Source organism: Mirounga angustirostris, unplaced genomic scaffold (genome assembly GCF_029215605.1).
Source record: "Mirounga angustirostris isolate CCGP_5_RB_7025 unplaced genomic scaffold, mMirAng1.0.hap1 SCAF_1, whole genome shotgun sequence".
Classification (NCBI taxonomy): domain Eukaryota; kingdom Metazoa; phylum Chordata; class Mammalia; order Carnivora; family Phocidae; genus Mirounga; species Mirounga angustirostris.
The window spans coordinates 13,705,144-13,721,629 of NW_026991709.1; the positions used below are offsets into that span (position 1 = coordinate 13,705,144).

Genomic DNA, 16,486 nt, shown 5'->3' on the forward strand with positions numbered 1-16,486 from the left:
AATATATAGAACATAAAATTGACCATTTTAACCATTTTTTTTAATCCATTGTGTTAAAACTTTAATAAGTTTAATGTTGGAACTGTGTGTTTTCAGACCAACTGGCACAATTTACATCAAGTTGTGTACTTATTCCATTTTGCAATGACATCATATACACGAAGATACATCTTCAGTAGCTAGAAGTCATAAAATTTCTGATCTATACTTTCAGGTTTGTCCGATGGTACTTCTGATAAGGATTGTCAGCATACCAGTTTTGCCTCTTCCAGAAAGACGTTGTCATTTTATCTAAGAGCTTACTCTGGGTTTTATTGCAGAACACAAATTCCCTCAAGCGCCTTTATCTTGCAGCCGTCTTTTTCCATAATTTTTTCTTATAACCAGCCTTCCTCCTCAGCCACAGGCCAGAATGAAGTCGAAGAAACCTGTAGACAACAGCTTTCACGGTCTTTCTTTTCCCTTTCCGTGAACTGAAGTCCGTTAAAGTTCTGACTGGTAGCTCCAGGACGTTTGGAAGCAAGGGGGCCGCTCTGTTGAGGATTGCTGTAGTATGCCCACATGTCAGTTTTCTGACACATGTGCTAAGTCCAGGAGCAGAGGAAACAATTGGTGTCTGAAGAGAACTAAAATGTCGGGTGGACAGTGCAGGGCTGAGACAGGCATTCTTGACACAGTTTCGATAGGCTGAAGACACCAGAATGTTCAAGGGCTGTAAGACTCCTGATGCCCTCACGGCATGAACAAAGGCAGCGACCGCTATCTTGCCACCCATTTTAGCCATTTTTAAATGGTTCCAGTTCAGTGGCATTGAGTACTCACACTGCTCTGAGATTTCGCAGACGAAATTTCCACACCCATCGAACACTAACTCCCCATGCCCCCTCCCAGAGTCCCTGAGTTGACTGCCGTAGGAATCTCCTGTAGGTCCAGTCATGCAGTATTTGCCCTTCTGTGGCTGGCTTACTTCACTTAGCATCATGTCGTCCAAGTTCAGCCCTGTTGTAGCAGGTGTCTTTCCTTATTGAGGTTGATAATATTCCATTGTATGGATAGACCACATTTTGTTGATCCGGTCATTTGATGATGGGCACTTGGGTTGTTTCCATATCTTGGCCAAGCTGCTGTGAACACAGGTGTACTAGTATCTCAAGTCCTTGCTGTCATTTCTTTTGTGTATACACCGGAAGTGGAATTGCTGGATCAGATGATAATTCTATGTTTAATTTTTTGAGGAACCACCATACTGTTTTCCATAGTGGTGGCGCCATTTTGTATTCCCACCACCAGTGTGCAGGGCTTCCGAGTTCTCCACATCCTCACCATTCCTTGTTTTCTGTGTTTTGTTAATGGCCATCCTCATGGGTGTGAGGTGGTATCTCATTGTGGTTTTGGTTTGCATTTCCCTAAGGATGAGTGATGTTGAGCATCTTTTCATGTGCTTATTATTAGCATTGAACAAACTAGTGTACCTCCTAGTGTTTACCTTGGCATCTGTTTTTGTTTCATGCGTGTAATCGTTGTCTACACAAAACTATGTTCAAGTATATTCCATATTTTCCACCGACCATCATCATCAGCCGGTTTAGTGTTGCAGTCGAGTGTGAAGGTATATTTTAAACTCACCCGATTGGTAATTTAATTTAGTGATAATTCCCACCACCCCAAATTCTTTTCCTTAGGAAACCTATGATCATTGGTTGTAGCAGCCCTCTGTTGGGGTATCACAGGACCATGTACATTGTGAATACTCTTGGGGATTTCAAGTGGAGGGCTCTGGGGTTTATTATGGAGTGTCGGGAGCTTGAGGATGAGTTACAACTTTTCTTTAAACGCTGATGCCCAGAGAATAGGGGGCATCTTATCTGCTTGTCTGTGACATGTATGACCGGGCAACTTGGACCCGTCAGTGAATGGGTTAATTGCATTGCTTCGTTTCTAAGTGGAAAACTGGTCTCTGGGATGCGCACTGTCTTCTCCCCCATGGTGGTGTGCTCAACTTCCTCTTGTCTTTTATTTGGAACCTGGAGAATGTTTTTCATAGAAACAATGTTACCGGGGTGACTGTTTCCCAGGTTACTTCTAAAGGCCACAGGAACCCACATGTCGATTCGCCGGAGCCAGCACGGTGTATTGGGAAGATCAGATGGACGGAGCTGGCACCTGGCTTGCCCTGACCCCGCGATTGGGAGCCCACTGTCCCTTCCTGCTGAGTCCAGGTTTCCATGTCCATAGGATGGAGATAATACCGGCTAGTGTGAGAAGTGAGGTGATTAATGATTAGTTTCCTAAGTCACACACTTGGTGGCTTAAAACAACACTCATTTATTCCTCCCAGTTCTTTGGGCCGGAAGTCCACAATCGGTATCACTGGCTCAAAATCAACATTGTGGGCAGGGCCACACTCCCTCCGAGGCTCTCAGGAGAACCTGTCCCTTGCCTCTTCTAGCTCCAGGGGCTGCCGGCGTTCCTTGACTGGTGGTGACACTCTGTGCTCCCATTCCTTTGTCTGTGTGTCCTTCTCTTAAATCTCTGAAATCTCCCTTTGCCTCTGTTTCATTAGGATGCATGTGATTGCATTTTGGTTAAGATCCTTAACTCAATTGTATCTTTTCTCGTATGAGGTAATATTCACAGGTTCTGGGGATTAGGGTTGGGGGATAGGTTTGGGGGACACTCCTTCCAGGATGAGGGAAAAAAGTAATAGTGTTCTCCACCAATGTTTTTATGTGATGGGATTGCCTTTTTTTAAAAAATAGATTTATTTATTTACTTAAGAGAGAGAGAGTGGGGGAGGGGCAGAGGGCGAGAATCCTTCAAGCAGACTCCCCCACTGAGCATGGAGCCCACTGGGGGGCTTGATCCCACGACCCTGAGATCATGACCTGAGCCGAAGCCAAGAGCCAGATGCTCGACTGACTGAGCCACCCAGGTGCCTCTTGTCTTAAGTTTTTTACATGGATACCTGAGATCAAGTGATGGAGCAGGGAATTGTGGCTGTACCCCTCACCCTGTGAGTATTTAAGCCCTTGGCACAGGGCCGGGCAGAGACAGAACCCAGTACACACTAACTTACAGTTCTGAGAATGTTCTGCTCTGCTGCCCTGACTCTTACTCATTTTCATTCTAACTTCCTTTTGTCTATCTTCCTCCTTCTTTTTTTTTTTTTTTCCAGATCCTATGTGGGTGCCCATAGCATGTTGGGTTTTGCCCAAAGCAAGTGTTGGGACTTGGGATCAGTAGCTCTGACGAGGCAAGAAGATGTCATATATCAGATATTGCAGGTTGATCACACTTAGGTAATTCCCTCCCTTGGGGAGCCCGTGGGGATGAGTCAACTCTACTGTCCCCATGGAGCCAGCGAAGACCCCTTCTAGGACACAAGCCGGAGTTGTTCCCAGCATTTCCTGAGTGTGTTTTGACCTGCGCAAAGCAGCTAACCTGGTGGCCGTGACTGGGAGCCTTGCACTCATTTTTCTTGAATCGCTTGTTCGCGAGAGTGCTGACCGACTCCGGTTTTATTCTGTAGGATTCCTGGCTGTTGCTGCCACTGTGGGCCTGAACCTGGACGTGGAGATTTGCTGGCCTGTAAAGTTGCTGATTTCACACTGCCCTTTCCGGTTCTAGAAGAGGTTCAGCAGGTTAATCAGCAAGCATGTGTTTCTTTGTGTCTAGCTTGTGCCAGGCTCTGAGGGGCTTACAAAGACGAAGCTCCTAAGCCAAGTAGGTGGAAGTAGGATAAAGTGTTGATTATGAGTGTGGCAGTGGGCGCCACGCTTGAGCGGGCATCAGAACCACCTGGAGAGTTCATTAGGGCACAGACAGCTGGCTCCGGGACCACACTTTGAGAACCGCTATGCCATGGGGTCATGGAGGACGGAGTATCTAACTCAACGGGGAGGTCAGGAAGGCTTCCCAGAGGTGGGCCTTTTCCAGCTGGGCTTAGGATGAGCCTGATTTTCCTAGATGGACGAGAGAGGATGGGGCATTTCAGGCCAAGGGGAGAGTGGTGTGGCGAGGTAGGGAATGGAATGGTGGGTCATGGTTTTGGAGGGTTGCTTGTGGCTAGATTGTGAAGAAATGGGGAAAAGTAGAGAATAAAGTGTAAGGTTCTTTTTTTTTGGTCAAGGGCACAGGAATCTTGGATTTCTGTAGAAGTGTTAGTCAGGTCTCTGGAAAGCTAGGAAAGAGTGGCCCAACAAGGTGAGGCCCTTCCGCCCGCATCTTGTGTCGGAAGGAACCCCAAGGTGAGTTTGGAAGCTACATGGATGCCCGCGGTAGAAATGAGGAGAGCTGGAAGCAAGAAGTAATGTGGCTCTATCTCCCTCCCATCTCTGCCGTCTTCCAACACAGGCTTTCTAGTGGAACAGAGTTGCCTTTGTCCTGTCGTCCCTCCCAGCGTCGGCCTCCAGGAGGCCTGTGTTCTTGCCGAGAGAAGGCAGCTCAGCGAGGCCGGCAGGGACCACACCCAGACCTATAGGCGCAGGCTCTGCCATCCAAATCCTGAAGGATTTAAGGACTGTAGTTGTTTCAAAATTGGAATCAAAATGAGTTTTTATTTTCTTTCTGCCTGGTCACTTCGCATTTTCAGCAGTTGCATTCCTCGCCCCTGAGCAGTTGGTGGCTCCCCTTTAGAACCCTGGAAGCCAGAACCTCGAATTTGCAAATTCTCCCATTCAACCAGTTTGGTTAGATAATTGCCTTTTCTGTTGAAAACAGTTTTTACTTTCTCTAGTCCTGGGTCTGCATTATGTTTGGAGGCAAACAACTTTGATTCTACAGTCTATTCTTTTTTTTTTTTTTTTAAAGATTTTATTTATTAGAGAGAGAGAGAGAGAGAGCGAGCATGGCGGGGGGCGGGGCGGATAGGGAGAGGGAAAAGCAGACTCCACGCTGAGCAGGGAGCCTGACATGGGGCTCCATCCCAGGACCCCATCATGACCTGAGCTGAAATCAAGAGTCAGACGCTTGACCGACTGAGCCGCCCAGGCGCCCCTCTACTCTATAGTCTGTTCTTAATTTCAACTCTCAGATCATGGGTTGGAAGGAATTGGGGATGGAGGGAGGGGTGGGATCAGAGCAGCTTTGAGATATAAGGGGACTCCCCCCCCACCCCCCCGAGAAATGTCCCTCTGTTGTGGTCCTTTGGGAGAATGTGCCAGAACCTTGTTTTTGCAGGCAGATCTGGTTTGATGTAAAGAAAACAGCCGACAGGCATGATTCCTATACAAGAGACTCCTTTAAAATAAATTCAGAAATTCACTCTTCTACTACAGGTATGATCTGTTTTCTAAGGAGCTTATTTTGGCAGTTTGATTCCGCTGCTAAAGAACATGGGAGGGATGGATAGGACGGAGAGGGTGAGAGCTTGTAAGTTACCCTCTTGGGTGGCTGTGCTGTCCTGATTAAGAGTTTGCATTATGATGGATGCTAACTAGACTTCGTGTGTTGATCATTTTGCAGCATATGCATATATTGAATCGTTATGTTGTACACCTGAAACTAATGTTATATCTCCATTACAAAATTAATTACTTAAAAAAAGTTCGCATTTTTCAAGATGATAGATAGCATCAAAACTCAATAGGAGCTCTGCTTAATAGTGAACATGGGCCTCTGAGGTAGTGAGAAAATTGAGAGATTAAAGCAGTGTAGTCTAGGGGCGCCTGGGTGGCCCAGGCGGTTCAGCATCCGACTCTTGCTTTCGGCTCAGGTCATGGTCTCAGGGTGGTGAGATCAAGCCCAGTGTCAGCTCCGCACTGGGTGTGAAGCCTGTTTAAGATTTTCTCTCTCTCCCTCTCCCTCCACCCCTCTCCCCTGCTTGCACTGATGCTCTCTAAAAACAAAAAACCAAAAACCAAAACCACCACCACCACAACAAAACCATACCACAGCATGGTCTAGTGGGTAAGAGCATGGAGCTCAGTTTCAGTTGCCTGGGCATGAACGGTGGCTCTTCACTTGGGGCTAGTGGTTTCCTCATCTGTAAAATGGGCATAATACAGTTCATCTATCTCATAGGGTTGTTGTGAAGATTGAGTTCATATTTGTGAAGAGTTTAAAATAGTGCCTGATGCATGGCACTCGTGTATGTATATGGCACACGTGTAAAAATGTCTGTTAAGCAAAATAAATCAATTTCTAGAGGATAAGAATGATGAAAACGAGTAAATGTTAGTTATACTAACTTTTTAGAGCAGAGCTGTTAGCCCTCTGGAAACCCTGCATAGTCTTTAATTGTCCAAGCTTATGTGGTTTATGTGGTTTGTTCTAGAACATTCAAGATTCTCTGTGTTTAGAGAAGATTATCCTAGACTTTGGAAAAGAAAAGGAAGTGCTAAGAGTTTTCTTTATAATTTACTTTCTTAAGTTAGATATTTTGGAGAAAAAGAGCAGGAAGAGTCTTGCAGAGGGTCATGTCCATGGTTTTCAAACTGGGTTATAAGGTATTTGTTGGCTTATTTAGGGCTGTTATGATAACATTTAAAAAACTGCAGTAGAATAGGAAATTTCAGTGCATCCCACATAAAGAAGATATTTTTTTGTTACATACCTGTAGCACATACCTGTAGACCTGTGTCTGTAGGTCGCCATGTGATATTTCTTACCACTGGACCTGACTTGCTACCCTCCTCTGTATCCCTGGGGCTGGGATAGCGCCTCTTGTCTGCTTCTGCCAATCACTGCCAATGCTCATCACTTTCAAATGGATTCTCAGGTTAGATTTTCTTCCTTCCTTTTCTTTCTCTTTCTCTTTCTCTTTCTGTCTCTCTCTCTCTCTTTCTCTTTCTCTTCTTTCTTTCTTTCTGTTAGATTTTTCTTTCTTTCAGTTAGATTTTCTTCCTTCCTTCCTTCCTCCTTTCCTTTCCTTTTTTTCTTTCTTTTCTCTTCCTTCCTTCCTTCCTTCCTTTCTTTCTCTTTCTGTTAGATTTTCCCTTTCTCTTTCTTTCTTTCGAGAGAGTATATGCATGCATGAGCTGGGGGTGGGGGCGGGGGGGGGGGGAGCAGAGGGAGAGAGAGAATCTTAAGCAAGCTTCATGCCCAGTGCAGAGCCCCATGCTGGGCTCAAACTCATGACTCTGATCATGACCGGATCCGCCAAAATCAAGAGTTGGACGCTTAACTGACTGAGCCAACCAAGCACCCCTCAGATTACATTTTCTTAAAAATATTTTCCCCTTTCCCTAGCAGCCAGGTATATGGGATTTTATTTTTTATTTTTTAAATTATTATTAAAGATTTTATTTATTTGAGGGAGAGAGAGCAAGCGAGCACAAGTGGGGGGAGGGGCAGTGGGAGAGGGAGAAGCAGACTCCCCACTGAGCAGGGAGCCTCATGCTGGTCTTGATCCTGGGACTCCAGGATCATGACCTGAGCTGAAGACAGACGCTTAACTTACTGAGCCACCCGGGTGCCCCTAAGCTTGGGATTTTAATAGTTCGGAATATTTTGTTAGTACTATTTTTCTTTTTGCTCTTCTCTGCCTGGAAAATTTGGTACATTTGGGGGTTGCACGTGATCAGCCCAGGATGGGAGAGGCCCGAGGAAGGGTTTTTAGGGATGTTACATACAACTGAGAGAAGCATGCCTTGGTGACACAACTCTTTATTAGGATTGATGAAATCCCTTTATAGCTTGGGCTCTGTGTGCCGGGCATATGGTGCTTTATAATAATACCTCATTTGATTTTCATAATAGTAGTAGCTAGATATTATTATTATTATTACTATTACCCTCTTTTTTACAGATGAGGAAGACCCAGGCTCCGAGAGCATGACTTGGCCAGGGTGGGGTGGCTGGTGAGTGACAGAGCCGGGACCTGAGCCCAGCCATTCTGGCTGTGGAGACAGTGCTGATGAGCGCTCTGCTACGCTGTGTTGTAAATCAGTTTCTGAATTTCATTAAAAGCTAATAATTTTGATCGAGCCTTTCTGTCTATTGCTAAGTGGCTTCAGGGGTCCCAACCTTCCGTTCCACCAAACTGCTCAACCCAGGGCTCCTAGGCTTTAGTTCCCTGGGGTTGCGCTAATGAGGTCCGGCACCCGGGGGCAGTTAACACAACACACCTGTACTCTCTGATGGTTCTGGAGACGAGAGCTCCATGATGGAGGTGTTGTCGGGCCTTGCCTTGTTCCCTCTGAAGATTGTAGGGTCAGTGTGTTCAAACCTCTCTCCTAGATTCAGGGTTGCTGGCAGTCCTGGGCGTCCCAGGGCCTCGAGGCACATCACTCCAGTTTCTGCCTCCATAGCCACATGGCCCTCTCTCCTCTTGTCTCTGCCCCTTCTTACAAGGAGACCAGTCATGTGCGTTTGGGGCCCCCCCTCCCTCCAGTACATCCTCAGCTAATTGCATCTGCAGTGGCCAAATGGTAAAATGTAAACAGTTTCCGAACAAGGTCACTGTCACAGGCTAATCGTGTCCCCCTCAAGTTCATGTGCTGAAGCCTTAACCCCCTAGAACTTCAGAAAGGGACTATGTTTAGAGATGGGCTTTTACAGAGGTAAGTACGTTAAAAGGGTGGCCCTTAGGGTGGGTCCTAATCCAGTCTGGTTGGCGTTCTTCTAAGTTGAGGAAATTTGGACACACACACACACACACACACACAGACATCATGGATGTGCTCTCACACACACGGTACTCAGGAGAAACCCGGTCCTGCCAACACCATGATCCTGGACTGCCAGCCTCCAGACTGTGGAAACTAAATTTCTGTTGTTTAAGCTCCTGTCTGTGGAACTTCGTGAGGGCAGCCCGAGCAAATGAAGTCACATTCCCAGGTAGGAGGGGTTAGGACGTCAACTTTTGGGGGGACACAGCTGAACCCACAGTACCAGGTCTTGATTCCACCGCTCAGATTAGGAGATCCTCTGATGGCCCTGCCTCGTCGGATGCTGGTTCTGGTGTGGGGTTACATGGAACGGGGGGCTGGGCCCTTCTTTCCTGCCCAGGCACCAATATACCTGCCTGAAATAAACACACACACCCCCTGCGGGGTGGGGAGGGGCCTGGAGGCCAGGGGCCTGGAGGCCAGGGGCCTGGAGGCCAGGGGCCTGGAGGCCAGGGGCCTGGAGGCCAGGGGCCTGGAGGCCAGGGGCCTGGAGGCCAGGGGCCTGGAGGCCAGGGGCCTGGAGGCCAGGGGCCTGGAGGCCAGGGGCCTGGAGGCCAGGAGGCCAGGGGCGTGGGCAGAGATTGCAGGCTAACGCTGGAACTTGCCGACCGGCCGAGCTGCCGTTCCAGATAGTTCCTCCTGAGCGAGAGGAACAGGTATCGCTCCCGTAAGGGCAGAGCCTCTGACTTCTGTTCCCTTTAAAGATGAGCCTCTGACGGCTCAGACAAAGCACTGGGGACGGATCTGGAGCTCAAGCTTTGCCAGTCCCGCCTCACCCCGCCCCTCATTGCCCCGCCTCCTCCTCGCCCCGCCCTCCCTTCCTCTCCTCCCTTGCCCCGCCCCTCTCCTTGCCCTGCCTCTCCCCTCCCCTCCCCTCCCCTCCCCATCCCTTCTTTCTTTCCCTGCCCTCCCCTCCCCTTCCCCTCATCTCCCCTTCCCTGCCCCTGCCCCGCTCCTCTGACGTCCTCCTGGGGAATGGGAGAGGCACAGCTTCCCTGGGGAAAGGGATGAGCCATCGCTATGAGACGCCTGGTTATTTTTGCTTCGTGCCTGGGTGTGGGCGTTTGTGTTGACAGGGACGGGGGAGGCGGTGACGGGTGCTGGAACAGTTGGGTGCCCGTGGAGCGGGTGGGAGGTGGCGCCCGTGCGAGGCAGGTGACTTGGCACTCACGTGGCCCCTGGGGCTTTGCAGGACTCCGGGGGAGCTGGATTTGCTCCTCGGTGCCGGGAGGGGGGGGTGTCCCATTCCCTCCTCCATGTCACGTTCAGAGGGTGCCGCCTGATCCCACCCCAGCACACCCAAGGGGTGCAGTGGTGGCTGAGTGGGTGATTCTCACTGGGGTGACATCTCAGCAGGAGGGTTTGGTGTCAGTCCTGAAGAATCTTGCCCAGTGCTCTCCATCCCCATTATCTCCATTAAATATGCTCCTAGTGCATTTAAACATAAATCCTGTGCTTACCCTGACCTCCCCCCGTGTCCACCTCAGGGTGGCTCTCAGCTCAGCACTGGCTGCACTAGAAATATGTGTTCATCATACTGGGCGGGGGAAGGGGGCCAGAGTGAGTTACTAGCATTTAGCCCAGTTGGCTCAGCTAACCTCCAGCAATATGCCCCACCCCGAATGCCTGCAATTTCTGTGTTGCCCTCCTGTAGGGACACCCTGGAGCTGCCCCTGCTGGGTGAGTTGAAAAAGACCCCGGGAATGTTGAAACCCAGATCCCTTCAGTGTTAGGATCACTGATGTCATCCGAGGCACCTACGTATTCAACAGGTTTGGAAACTGAGATTCAGGTCAACAGGCCTGGATCGTAGGTGGTTATTTGGTTAGAAATTTCACGATGAAAGGGTCCTCCTCTGTTTTTCTGTTTGCTGCCACCACGAGAATCCCAGTCCAGGGCTTTCCCCACGTTCCACCCTGGCTGGTGTCCTAGGGCTGTGGTCACAAAGTAGCCCCAACTGGGTGGCTTGAAAGTAGATTTATTCTCTCACAGTCCAGGAGACTAGAGTCTGAAATGAAGGTGTTGGCAGAATCACGCTCCCTCGAAGACTCTAGGAGAGAGTCCTTCCTTGCTTCTTCCTGGCATCCGGCGACCCCAGTGTTCTTTGCGTTCTCGAGCTTGTAGCTGCATCACCTCAGCCACTGCCTCCATCTTGATACACCCTCCCCTGGGTCTGTCTCTGTCTTTAAATTTTCTTTTCTTATAAAGACATCAGCTGTTGGATGAGGGCCCACCCTAACCTAATGTGACCTCATCTGAACTTGATTAGTCTGCACAAAGACCCTATTTTCAAATAAGGTCATATTCACAGCAACCCCAGGGTTAAGACTTCAAGATATATTTTGGGGGGGCAGAGTTGAACTCCTAACACCCCCCTCGCCACGCTGCTCTGCCTTGCCTTCCCAGAATATGAATGATGTTAGAGGTTTTTTATTTTATTTTATTTATTTATTTATTTAATTTTATTATTATGTATTATTATGTATCTGTTCCCCGCTTTGTTTGAGCCCAGAGTTATCCTTTTGATTCAGGTTCCCCCCTACCCCTTCCCTGCTAAATCTTTTTTTGTCATTATTCTCTGCTTTGTCAGGTCTTTTTTTTTTAAAAGATTTTATTTATTAATTTGAGCGCAGGCGGGGGAAGGGACAGAGGGAGGGAGAGACTCTCAAGCAGATTCCCCACTGAGCATGGAGCCTGATGCAGGGCTCGATCTCACAACCCTGTGATCGTGACCGGAGCTGAAATCAAGAGTTGAATGTTCAACTGACATAACCACCCAGGTGCCCCTGTCAGGTCTGGATGACAGCATACTTCCATCTGGACGTTTCTGTTTTGTGCCTTTCCGGGGGAGGTATACACTCTCCTAAGATCCTGCATGGTACTCACCCTGGAGCCAAAACAGATATTTGCCAGTATTCTGATTCCTGTCTGTCTGTCTGTCATGGTAAACTGTAAACCCTAACAAGACGAGGGACCGTGACTTTAGCTCCTGATTGATTGTACCCCTGGTACCTAGCCAAGGCCGAGCATGTAGCTTGTGTTTTAAAATATTAGTTGGACAGGGGAGCCTGGGTGGCTCAGTCGTTAAGCGTCTGCCTTCCGCTCAGGTCGTCATCCCAGGGTCCTGGGATTGGGTGCCCTGCTCGGCGGGAAGCCTGCCTCTCCCTCTCCCACTCCCCCTGCTTGTGTTCCCTCTCTTGCTGTGTCTCTCTCTGTCAAATAAATAAGTAAAATCTTTGAAAAAAATAAAAAAATAAAATATTAGTTGGTTAGGGGTGCCTGCCTGGGTGGCTCAGTCGGTAAAGCACCTGCCTTCAGCTCAGGTCATGATCTCAGGGTCCTGGGATTGAGTCCCGGGTCGGGCTTCCTGCTCAACGGGGAGTCTGCTTCCCCCTCTCCTCCCTGCTCCTGCTTTCTGTCGCTATCTCTGTCTCTCTCAAATAAATAAAATCTTCAAAAAGGTAAAATAAAATATTGTTGGATAAAAAAAGAAAACTTGCTTTTCTATTAATTATAGTTAGGGAGAAGTGTGATATAATTTTTAAAAGATACATGTGACTCCAAAACAAGTTAAAAATAGAATTACTGTAAGATCCGGCAATTCCATTTCTGGATATATATACAAAAAAGTTGAAAGCAGAGACTTGAAGAGATATTTGTATCCCTGTGTTTGTAGCAACGTTGTTCACAACAGCCAAAAGATGGAGGCAGCCTAAGTGTCCCTTGACAGATGAATGGATAAAATGTATGTATATAAGTGCAATGGAATATTGTTCAGCTTTAAAAAGGAAGGGAATTCTTTTTTTTTTTTTTTTTTTTGAGACAGAGAGAGCACACAAGCAGGGAGGGCAGAGGGAGAAGGAGAGAGAGAATCTCATGACCCCTGAGGTCATGACCTGAGGCAAAACCAAGCGTCAGACGCTTCACCGACTGAGCCACCCAGGCGCCCCCCAAAAGGAAGGAAATTCTGGCACATGGAACAACTTTGAGGACATTATGCTAAGGGAAGTAAGGTAACCACAAACAGAGAAACACTGTATTATTCTATTTATTTGAGGCACCTAGTCCGATTCAGAGAGACAGAAAGTAGAGTGGGGTCACCAGGGACTGGAGGCGGGGGGAGGCAATGGGGAGTCAGTATTTAATGGGAATGGAGTTTCAGTGTGGCAAGATGGAAGGCGTTCCGGAGATGGACGGGAGATATGGTTGCACAACTACGTGAGCGTACTTCATGCCACTGAACCATTTACAAATGGTTAAGATGATCAGTTTTATGTTCTGTGTAGCCGACAATTAAAAAACAGAAACGGAAGCACGCACCCACGCACGCGCACACACAAAGATGTGTGTATGTGTGCGTGAGAGAGAGAGAGAGAGAGAGAGAGAGAGAGAGGGCGGGTGCGCACTGAAGGGAGGGAGGGAAGGGAGAGGCCACCGGAGGAGGAGCTGGGGGTGCCTGGGGGGAGAAGTAGCTGGGCTGGAGGAAAAGCATCAGGGTAGTTATTAGAGCCTGCAGTTATAATCAGAGCTCTGTCTCCAACTAGCTGTGGGATCTTGAGCATATCAATGGGTTCCCATTGTGGGCATCAGCTTTTAATAGGAGCTGGAATAGTAACCACTGAAGATCTTTCCAGCTCAAAAACTTCAGAGCTTTTAAGCCTCTAACAAGGTGATGCTGATTCACTGATGTTTTTCTGCAGTATCTACGCGCAGTGAGGGCTCTCCTAATTCTGGCTCCAGAGTGTGTCAGTTTGAAGACATCATCTTTTGGCCAGGAATTCCTGGTATTTTTAATGGCACCAGTTAGTTTGGCTTAAGAAGAATACATTCAATTTTTTTCTTGATCTCTCTTTGCTCCTATCCATTTGCCAGGTCTTCAAGTTTCAAAATTACCTTGGTCCTTTTTCTTTTCTTTTAACATTTGTACATCTTGATCTTGTATTCTAATTATTTATGCTGACAGTAGTATCTCTTGGGTGCCTGGGGGGCTCAGTCGGTTAAGCGTCTGCCTTCAGCTCAGGTCATGATCCCAGGGTCCTGGGATCGAGCCCCACATTGGGCTCTCTGCTCAGCGGGAAGCCTGCTTCTCCCCCTCCCACTCCCCTTGCTTGTGCTCTCCCACTCTCTGAAAAATAAATAAATAAATAAAAATTGAAAAAATAGTATCTCTTTGCATGAATTATGTTGAATCCTTATGGCCACACTGGGTGGTGGATTCCTGATCTCTGTTTTATAGACGAGGAAGCTGAGTGGTTAAGTTCCTTGCTTGGCCTTGATGTCACCCGACTGGCTGTGATTGCGCTTGGTTCGTCCCCAGCTCTATACCGTGGATACTGCCCCAGGCTCCCGCATCCCTGTTCCTTCTGTATTCCTGGGTCCTTTTATGGTGGGGACCATTTCTTTTTATTTTTTGGTACTTCTAAGGTCTCCAGTACTGGCCTGTCAGAGACTAATATTTTTTTTCAAAGGTCACTTGCTAATTTCTTTTAAGAGGCATCATTCCTGTCTCGCTGTGTCAGGAAAGGAATATCTGTTGTGCTGAGCAGACCACAGTGGTCAAGTTCTTAGCTTCTGCGGAGAAGAATTAGGGTCCCCAGAAGTTTCCTTTGTGGACGGAAGAGCAGTTATTAACAAAGTTATTGGATCCACTGAACGATGTAGGCTAAGGAGTGCTCTCTTAACATCTGAAGAAGCAAGGATCACTCAGGGTCTGGGCATGGAGAAGCCAAAATGGGCTCCTGCATAGGCCCTTCCCCTGCAGAACTCATCAGCTCCTTTTGATCCCAGAGACATTCCCATGGAGAACTAGCTTTAGATCCAGTGGTTTGAGCTAGCTAGAAGTAGGAGGTTTCCCAACTTTGGAAGTTTTTGTGTTGTAGTCTTTGAAAAACTAGCAGAGGAGGGCCCTAGATCCCAGCCATCCATACTGCTTTCATTTCTCCAACCGGCATTTTTGAACTTGGAGGGATGGGGGCATTGTTCTCAGAGTGGCTTCTGGAAGGTCCGGTAGAGAAGTCACCCCTCGGAGCCACCTTCTTTCTGACAGAGTGGCAGCCCATCCTTGAAGAGTATAAGGGGAGTGAGTGACCCCAAAGGATTAGATTCTTTGCCCTAAGCTGACATGCCCACTCTTCTGGGTATGCATCCTGCTTGCATCTCCTTGAGGATGAAGTCAGGCCTCTCGTTCACCTGCAAAGGCAACTGAGGTCGGGCTCATCGATTTTCTGGACAGGGCTCTGCGGTAATACGGTGTAGATAGATCTGAAGTGCATTTGTAGGTAAGCAGGAGCCTGTAATTCTGCTAGCAAGTCAAGACAGACAACAGGCCAACCATCAGCTCATTCCTGCTTCCCTTGAAAAGAGGTCATACTTCCTTTGGAAGATTGAGGCCCTTGATCACTGTCAGATTGGGCCTGGTGTGAGAGCAGAGACAGTGAATCTTAACATTTGTAAGTGATACCTGATAAGCATGAAAGATCCGCTCTGGAAAGTGGACGAGCTGGTCCCAGCTCCTGCATTAGACTATCTGGAGGATTCAGCATATTGAATCATCCTTTGCGTGTTGGTGTTGGAAGGAGCCATAGTTGGGCCCTCACATTTGATACTTGAGAAAACATCAGCGCTCCAGCACCTTGGCCCCACGTGTGTTCTTTCATGGCGTGGCCGGGTTAAACTCTTCCTGTATGTTCTTCCCAAAGTTCTACGCCATGTGCTAGCTTCCCTCCCATTCTGGACTGGCAAGTGTCCTCAGCCCCAGGGCCACCAAGATGGAAAGACGGTCTCCCAGAAACTTGGGGTGGGGGGCAGGCAAGAGATAACATTCATGATTCCGATGACATGGAAAGTCTCAAGCTGGCAGTCCTCCCATACAGGGGCCCTTGGGTCACCTTTGACATTTGCTTTATGCTCAGCGAATCATCATTTATCTGACAGAGCCTGGGATTGGTCCTTTGAGTATGACGTGTGGAGCTGCTCGTCTAGAGGGTGTCCTCACACCACCCAAACTCAGCAAAGCAAACCTGTGCAGTCTGACAGGGTGAGGGCAGGCCCTCCTGCTGGAGACACTGGGAACAGGGGAGTGAAGTACCCCGCTTTTCCATGTAATTGATTTCATTGCTTCCCTCATGAATGCACATAACCAGAGCCCGACTCTTGTGCTCAGAGTGGACCACAGCTAGCAAAGCCTGTTGCAATGTTCCTTTTGTCTTTTGAAGACTCACCTGGCATGGGTTTGGGGCTGAACTCTGAGCCGGCCTCTTGTGGTACCCCGTGTGTTCATGCTTGCAGGTGGGGTAGTACGGGGGGGTGCCCTGCTGGGGACCCAAAGCCCGGTCAGCCCATTAACAGGAGCCATTTTTTTTTTTTAAGATTTTATTTATTTATTTGAGAGAGAGAGAGAGAGAGAGAGCACAAGAGGGGGGGAGCGGGAGAGGGAGAAGCAGACTCCCCGCTGGGCAGCGAGCCCGATGCGGGACTCGATCCCGGGACTCCAGGATCATGACCTGAGCCGAAGGCAGTTGCTTAACCAACTGAGCCACCCAGGCGCCCAACAGGAGTCATTTTTGTGATTTTTGGCCCATTCTCAGTACCCCAGTTCTCTTATCTATAAAACGGGCAGAGACTCCAGATGATTTCCAGTAATGAAATACTCTGATTCCAAGATTCCAGGGCTGTCCTTTCTGAAATTTTCTTTGTCTTTGTCTTCTCTGATCCCCCCCCCCCTTTTTTTGAATCGACTGCCACCACGGCAAGTCCGTCATCTTAACTCCACTAAGAGGTTTGACTGTGAGGATTCCTTGCCTGACTGATTGCCTCTCCTGAAATTTCCTTTGCCCTCCCTCTGCTGGAGATGCTGCTAAGCAGAGAAATGGCAGGCA

General features: G+C 48.3%; 1 protein-coding gene and 1 pseudogene across 2 annotated transcripts in view; one reads left to right on the forward strand and one right to left on the reverse strand.

Annotated features, from left to right (window-relative positions):
• TIAM1 (TIAM Rac1 associated GEF 1) overlaps positions 1–16,486 on the forward strand; it is a 377,611-nt gene that overhangs the window by 32,745 nt on the left and 328,380 nt on the right. The window lies entirely within an intron of this gene.
• On the reverse strand, positions 117–982 carry LOC123834410 (large ribosomal subunit protein bL35m-like; annotated as a pseudogene).